This window comes from Etheostoma spectabile, chromosome 10, assembly GCF_008692095.1.
Source record: "Etheostoma spectabile isolate EspeVRDwgs_2016 chromosome 10, UIUC_Espe_1.0, whole genome shotgun sequence".
Lineage (NCBI taxonomy): Eukaryota > Metazoa > Chordata > Actinopteri > Perciformes > Percidae > Etheostoma > Etheostoma spectabile.
In genome coordinates, this window is record NC_045742.1 from 26,611,412 (window position 1) to 26,619,677 (window position 8,266).

At 41.6% G+C, this 8,266-nt stretch overlaps 1 long non-coding RNA gene across 1 annotated transcript in view; it reads left to right on the forward strand.

Annotated features, from left to right (window-relative positions):
- The first annotated feature begins 5,785 nt into the window (after positions 1-5,785).
- The window catches only part of LOC116696956 (uncharacterized), a 14,361-nt gene continuing 11,880 nt past the window's right edge, over positions 5,786-8,266 (forward strand). The window contains exons 1-2 of the long non-coding RNA XR_004333869.1: positions 5,786-5,798; positions 7,321-7,328. This is a non-coding gene — a long non-coding RNA (uncharacterized LOC116696956). The remainder of the gene's footprint in view (positions 5,799-7,320; positions 7,329-8,266) is intronic.

Below are 8,266 nucleotides of genomic sequence, written 5' to 3' on the forward strand. Positions count from 1 at the left end.
TTTCTTTGAATTTAGAGTTTTATTCAACTTAGTCTTTCTTTCTTTTTTGTTTACGGTCAAAAATGACCGCCACAGAAAATGTATGGGAAAGAGTATCATTTTCATCCAGGAGATGAAAGACATCGCCATACTTTCCTTTCCTGTGCTTGTACACCCACTCGCACACACTTTTTCTCACACTCACATGCACACACACACGCACACACACACACACACACACACATACACACAGAGTTCATGTTGTCATGTTGCCACTTGAACATGTGAACCAACAATGTTTGCACACACATACATGCACACTCACACACACACGCATACACATTACACACACACACACACACATATATATATATATATATATATATATATATATATATATAAACTGTATATAGGAAAATCCACTGTGACTGACATCTTCCCTGTCTGACTGGAACTTTTCACAAAGAAAACTCCTGAGACTGAGAGACAAATAGAATTCCTGTGCACTCACACAGACAGACGTGGACACGTACACAGTCCCACAGCCCGCCTCGCTCTGCACACACCCTAATGCCTCTTTCACACCAAAAACTAAATCTATTTTTAATCTCTTTCCATGGAGAAAGTTTATTTTTTAATTTTTTTTAACACTATTTATCTGTGTACTGTCTACCGCCTTCTTGCACTCGCTCCCACACACACTTCTTCTTATCTCCATCTGTTCTTGATCAACACATACTTATATGCTATATATACACACACACACACACACACACACACACACAACACACCACACACACAGCATATGCACAAGTGAATGCAAAATCACATTCTCTGACGCACACGCGCCACACACACACACACACACACACACACACACACACACACCCACACACACACCACACACACACACACCTTCCCCTAGTGCCTTGTCCTCCCTCTCTTCTTGCTTTCCCTTCTATTTCCTCTCTCTCTCTCTCTCTCTCTCTCTCTCTTCTCTCTCTCTCTCTCTCTCTCTCTCTCTCCTCTCTCTGCATTTGCCTGGGAAATCTTTGAACTCTCCAGCTCGCTAAGATGTCCTGAAACTGAATATGAATTATTCCCTCCTCTCTCTCACCCCCTCCCCATCTGTCCCAACGCTTCTGCTACTTATGCCTAAGACGCTCTCTCTCCCCCCCCCCCCCCCCCACCCCAACAACCACCACCCCTCCCTGTGCATAAATAATAAAAACAATACAAAAGAGAGAGGCCCGCTGTCGAGGCACACATGAAAGAACTGCTGAACTTCGAGTCGGAATGACAGGTTTCAAAACTTCCTCAGAGAGAAAGGGGGGTGGGAGGGGGGGCAGTGGAGTGTTGGAGAGGGGGGGGGGGACAACGAAATGGAGCAAGTGTACATGTTTGGGTATGTAGAGTGTGTGCTTGTGTGTATGTGTGTGTGTTTGCTTGCTCACTCCACACTGCCCCCTTAGGTTTTAGTTGTTTATCTTCATCTTCATGTCTTTCAGAGATTGATTATTAATCATCAGCACTCTCTTTTATCGTGGAACAATTCTCCGGCAAAGTGGCATTTACTTCGGAAGCCTTGCTGTGATCATTTGGTATGAACTGTATTATTTTATTATTGTTATATAATTTAAAGAAAGCTTGTGTAGGTGAGATTAAGAAAACCCCTAGGGGATGGTAGAAGGAATCTCAACTACAGAAATTACAAAAAGTCCTGATATTTCCAAATGAAACACAAATATTCAAATGGAGTGTAACACTGCAGGCAGAATGTGCTGTAACATATGTCGTTCATATGGAGGCTTATAACGAAAATGGATTTCCGTAGTTACATAGGTGAGTTATTACACATAGTTCAGACTGCCTAAAGTGGTGCAGGCTTCACACACACACACAAACACACACACACACACACACACACACACACACACACACACACACACACACACACACACACTAATGTTACTATTGGACTATCATTGGACCTCTAAATTGATTTTATGGACATAACAATCACATACATCCAATTTTCTGCTGACTTGCTATGTATCATCTTCCCCTCTCTTTTACACTCCTACCTTCTATTTGTCTCTCCAACCGCCTCCTCATCTCCACCCTCTTTTCCTTCTCTCTCTCTCTCTCTCTCTCTCTCTCTCTCTCTTTTATGAAGTCCGCATATATAATAAGAGGGATTTTGTTGTCCCCAGACACCAATTTACATAGAGTGCATGCCATCATAGGTTCAAGAGAGGCACATTATTTCCCTGGCAACATCACACTTTCTCCTTCTTTTATTATTCATTCGTTTTTTTTTTTAACACAGTACAAGCTGGGGCTTGTTAGGACCATTTAGCCAGATATGCTAAATATTGCTCTCCTTAAAGCGCCTTCATCAATGAACAGCGACGAGGGTGGGCTGGTACCCAGTAGAAATTATTGAATTAAGGCCTCGGCCAAACGTTTAGCAACCCCCCCCCCCACACACACACACACAGACACACACACACAGCCGAAAGCAGCAGCCAGCCCACATTCATGAGTGTGTGTCTGCTTTCAATACAAGTGTGTATGTGTTTGTATTTACAGGTTAAAATGTAGTGGGATTTAATAATGAATATATTACATATACATGAGAATATTGACTGGATATTCACTAAATAGCCAAAACTATGTGGACCCCTGAAAATCACACACTGCTCCCTCCAACACCAGGAGCATTAATCACCTCATTCTCATGATGTTGTGCAAAAAAAAGTTATGAACAGCATCGTGTGATATCTTACGAAATAAAGTGTCACATGAAGACCGGTCACGGAGTAAAAAAAGTTACCGTGATCCGGGCACAGGGCACCCATAGGTGTTGGTCGATTCAGAGGCCGTTGCTGTTGAGTTTACTCGGAAAAAAAGGTGACCGTCTTGCGGGAAAGATAGTTAAAGTGTGTAGTTTCTGTCTTCCCCATGAGGAATTCTAAGTAACGACAACAAAAATGTTAGTGCATCCACATGATATAAGCCTTGCCCCACCCCTCCTCCATGCATTTGCTAGTAGCCAAGGAGGACACAGAGAATTAAAAAAACAAGACGGACTCTTCAGAAGAAGTCATTATCTTTGCTCAATTTCTGTGCGCGAGAGTCACCGGACGACAAAATCTTCTGAACATAGTCATACTGATAAATACAGCGAGAGTTGTGTGGAGTCTTCGTTCGCTTTGTATCAACTCATTTGGCGAAGGTATGGATGAATGTAACGGACGTTCATAATATCATCAAATTACGCAATAAAGCTTTGGTTTAGAAACCAAAATGATTAGTTAAAGAGTAATACTTTTTGGAGGGGATTTTTCCACTTTCCGTCTTGGCGCCCCAGTGGGACACGGGGAGCCCCACACCCGTTAGCGGCAGCACAACCCCCCCTGGAGGGTGCTCACCTGACTGGCCAATAGGAACGTGGCCCCGCCCATCAGATTATTTTCCCAGCAAAACAAAAATCCTGAGAGGAGAGCAAGATATTGCATTGAGAGCAAAAAGTTTTGCAAAAGAAAAAGCAAAAAAGAAATTGCAAAAGACATATATTTGAGAATTTAAAAAGGTATTTTGAGAGAGATTTTTTTCTCGGAAATAATTTTTAAAATTTCAAATTTATTTAAAACATTTTTTTGTCTCAAATATTTTTTGCTATGGGTATGAATACTTTTTTTCTCAAATATTCATTTTTCTTTCATAAAATGCTTTTTTGCTATCAGTGTGATTACATTTTCTTCCAAATGTTTTTTTCTTTCTCAGATAATTTTTTTTCTCCCATGTAATAAAGAAACAAATAAAGCTGACAGTTAAAAAAAAAAAAATGTCCGATGGCAGAGACGCAACGGGAGTTGCATTTAAACCAAGCAGCATGTCTGAAACCCACGTTCACCAGAAATCTACTGGTTACTATGTAAGGACTACAAACCCCACGTTCCCCAGAAATCTACTGGTTACTATGTAAGGACTACAAACCCCACGTTCACCAGAAATCTACTGGTTACTATGTAAGGACTACAAACCCCACGTTCACCAGAAATCTACTGGTTACTAAGTCTGTAAGGACTACAAACCAAAGTTAAAAACAAACCTGAAGCTGAAGAAACCCTAAACGTTAACGGAACAGATCCGCAGACCAGAGAGAGAGAGAGAGAGAGGGAGAGGCCGAGGGAGCGCAGTTCTCTGTGTTCTGTGTGTGTGTGATTGTTTCGAGCGGGTTTGTAGGGGGGGGGGCGCTGTGATTATCACAGAATGCTGCGCGGCCAGTTGAGGAGATGTATTCAATCCGAGCACGGATATTGACTCATATTACTTGTATAATACTTGTATTCGGCAAAAGTGCTTTATCTGTACCGGATACTCGTTTCAGCCGAGTACTCGGATCACCCCTAGTGGTTATGTTTTGTCCATGTTCTTTTAGTCTACGTTCTCTGTTTGGTTTTCCTAGATGCATTCTTATGTCTGTTTATGTGCTTTACTTCCTGTAGGGTTAGATTTATTGTATTTTACTGTGTCTCAAATTGTGCACCTCTGTACTGTTTGGAGTACATACTGAGCAATCACACTGACAACAAAGTGTGGACACATGCAGTGCATTGCGAGTACCCAAGTGCTGCACTCAAAAGCGGCCAAAATGTTGAGTGTTGAACACAGGACACTACTCGCACTCAATTGCTGCCATTTTTCGGAGTAGAAGGTACAGGACAACCACCGTATTTTTTAAATTGTGACATGTCGGGCAAGGAAGTTGCAGCGTTTGCTACTGAAACGGCATAACGCAAACTTCACAAATGTAATATACAGATGTGTATTTTTTCCGATAAATACTATACTGCCATCAGTTAGTGAGAAAACAAGCCGGACGGACGACAAAAGGCTGCAGTAATGTTCCGCCCATTTGCAATTTATCATTGAACAGAAGACAAAAAAATAGTAATTTCCATTCAATGCATACTTGACTTGAGACAACACTAACCCTGTATAACAGCTTGTCTACTTTTGATTCCTGTTGGGTCAGATTGTCCTTAATGTGTTTCACCTGTTCCTTCATATCACCTGTCCCTGGTTACAACCCTCATTGCCATGTTTATTTAGTCTGTGTGCTCCCTTGTTCTTGGTCGTCTTACTATATGTCTAGAAGTCCTGCCTGTGCTCTGTGTTCTTGTGTTCCCGGTTTTCCAACGTCTTTTTCAGACTTTTGGATAGTCACCTGCTTAGTTTGAAAGTATATTTAGCTTGGTCATTAAACGATTCAGCTGTCCATTATCTTCTCGTCTCCTCCTCTGTATTTTGGGTCCAAACCGGTTCAAATTCTGCCAATAGGATCTCAACTTTTGTAGCATTACAATTTCCCTTAATCGGAACTAAGAAGCATAAAGCCCAGTTCCGACCACTTAGACAACGACTTGCAACGAGCCGGTCTGCAACGTTCTGAAACCTGACGAGATGTATAAACTCCATAGCAACGCCTCTTTGTACTTGTACTTTTAACTTCTTCTAAGTTCCAACTTTGAGATGCTTGCTACAGTTGCATTCTAGTGGTTAAGGAAAAAGAAGAAGCAAAACATGTTTTTTTTTTCTCCGATTTACTGCTTTGTTCTAACTCTACTCGGCGTGCCCTCTCTTCAGTCTCTATCTCACTTGACCCTATAATGTTACTGCTTTCGGGCGGTCCTTGGGGCTCCGTCTGAAACTCTATTGGGACCAGCTGATTGTAACATAAAAATACAATTGATTATGTATCATTTTTTTTCTGTAGTTTATAGCTGACTTCTCTATTGGCTGTTAAACAGGTGACTTGAGTCAGAGCAATCATCAGCCATAACCTTCAGCTGGTTTGAGTCAAACTGGCCGGTTTGGATGGCGGCAACTTTCCTCTGCAACATTGTTCTCATCTCGTCGCAAATCTTTGGTCTGAACTGGGCTTAACCATGAACCATGAAAACCCCGGGCCAAAAAGTATACAAATACATGCGACAACAGGTGTCCACATTTGGCCATATAGTACATTTGGTTTTCAATGTGGCTTATTGGCAGGTCTGGGCCTTTAAATTACTCATTCTTACACTTTAATAACTCTTTTAATTAGACTTTGGTTGTAAAAAAACAGATGTAGCACAATCAATGCAATAAGCAACCCAAGAATAAAACAGGTAGCTGTAATGAACCCTATTCCCAAATGGGAATAAAATCCTTCCTCATTTCAGTGAATATCTATCAGTATTCTACTGTTCTATTAGGAGCAATGATGAAGGTGCAAATGCCATACCAGCTAAACCTTTTTTACTACCTCTATTGGACAGGCAGCTTAACACGATGTCATTTAGAATTAATGTTATTCACTGAGAGAGATCCGAGGTCCATTGTACCTTTAGATGTGTCTTCTTTTGTCTGGGGCCCTGAACAATGCTCTGTCATTTTAGCAGAAGCTAATATGATTAAAGCACTCTGACAATAGACGGTGTAATTCATTTCATCATTAGGGATTGCCGACTGGGGCCAAGAGACAAGAGGGGGGTAGATTATCGAGGCTGAATGCTAATTCAGCCCGGCGGAGAAAGACGTACAGCCAAATGGACTTCAGCTGTAAAAATATCACTTAAAGAGTAGAAACTTCAGAACAGGGAAACCAAATTTCTACAAAAGTGATCCGCCGTGTCAAGCGCACGGTGGAAAATCATCAATCATGTGAATGGCGGGGATTTATGAAGTGTAATAATAGCAATAATCTGCAGTGCACTCCTGGTGAGGGATAGCGATGGCGAAGGGTGTACGGTGTACATTTCAACCACGCCAAAAACACAGGGAGAGCTGTGCTTCTGGATCTGAAATAGTCCTCCATTGACTGCCGTTTGTGCTCTATTACTGTTCTTAGTCACAAGAGATTGGACACTTAGCCTCTCCTGAAGGTCTGTTTCTTATAAGTGTCAGCGTGGAGCTAGACGGTGCCATCTGACGAGTCTTTCATCTTCAGGGGAGTGCCTGGCACTCTCTCTAAGCTCCCAGTCACTGGAGGAATACCACTTCACATGTTTGCCTATAAAGTTACATGCCCATTAGGGCCAACCGCAGATGAAGTGTGCAATATTTACCGCCTGGGCGATTAGGAATAAGCCCAAAATAATATTGAATTCTGCTTACCCGCACCAAGAAACTTGGGTGCGAGCATGAGAACAAAAACACCCTTGGGTATGCTTGACAGTCGGAGGCCAAATTATGACAGAAATGCAGCATAGGTGGAAACTTGAGACTGGAGCATCATTATTTGCCCATTTAACTTCTTAGCTTTAAAGACTCCTATTTTTAGTTCTCAAGCAGTCAGTGTCGGATAGCATCATCGAGAGGTATTCATGTGGAGTGTGTTTCATTCAAATGTCAAGGAAAGCTCTCACTTTTTATATAAAGGATTGCATGTGCATGTGGAAAAAAAAGTGCTTTGATTGTCTTCGCCTGAAGATTAGCGAAAGTGATTAGTTTTGTTTGTTTTCTTCTCTGTAAAACAAGCCAACAAAACGTGAATTTCATCAGTGTCAGATGTGAACAAAAGCATCTTTTTTACTCAGGGGGAATGTTCAACAGAGGATGTACACTTGGGTAAGCTTGCCAAACATCCAAGCTATAGAAAGGACAAAAGATTTTCCTCCCGTTTTTAATGTCTGAAAAAAAAAAATCTTCACATAAGAGCCTGTCAAACCTCTCTGGAGGGCATGTCAAGGACAGTGAAACAAAACATGCACGTATTCACAATCTTTAATAAAGTGAAAGTGAAAGTCCTGCATTGAAAGTGTTACTTGCATAAAAGTAGCATAACTAAAAGAAAAATGTACTTAACCCCAGTGGCGGCTTGTCAATAGAGGGCGTCGGGGTGCTGCCCCCATTGAAATTCCAGAGGTATAAATGTGTACAAAAATGATGTAAAAATGAAATAAAAATAAAAACTCATACATTACTCATACAATGTGCTGGCTGATAGTAAGAGCCTCAGCCTTTACTAAAAACTTTGGCTTTAATCAGTATTAGCAGTAGTATTAATAACCTGCGGTTTCATGAACAGGGACACCGGACAAACGGGTGTCCATCTGAGTCCTTAAAGGTCCAATGGCATGACAATTTCATTTTATGAGGATTTTTAAACATAATTTTGAATTCCCCCAGCCTGCCTATGGTCCCCCAGTGGCTAGACATGGTGATAGGTGTGAACCGAGCCCTGGGAATCCTGCTCTGCCTTTGAGAAAATAAAAGCTCAGATGGGCCGATCTGG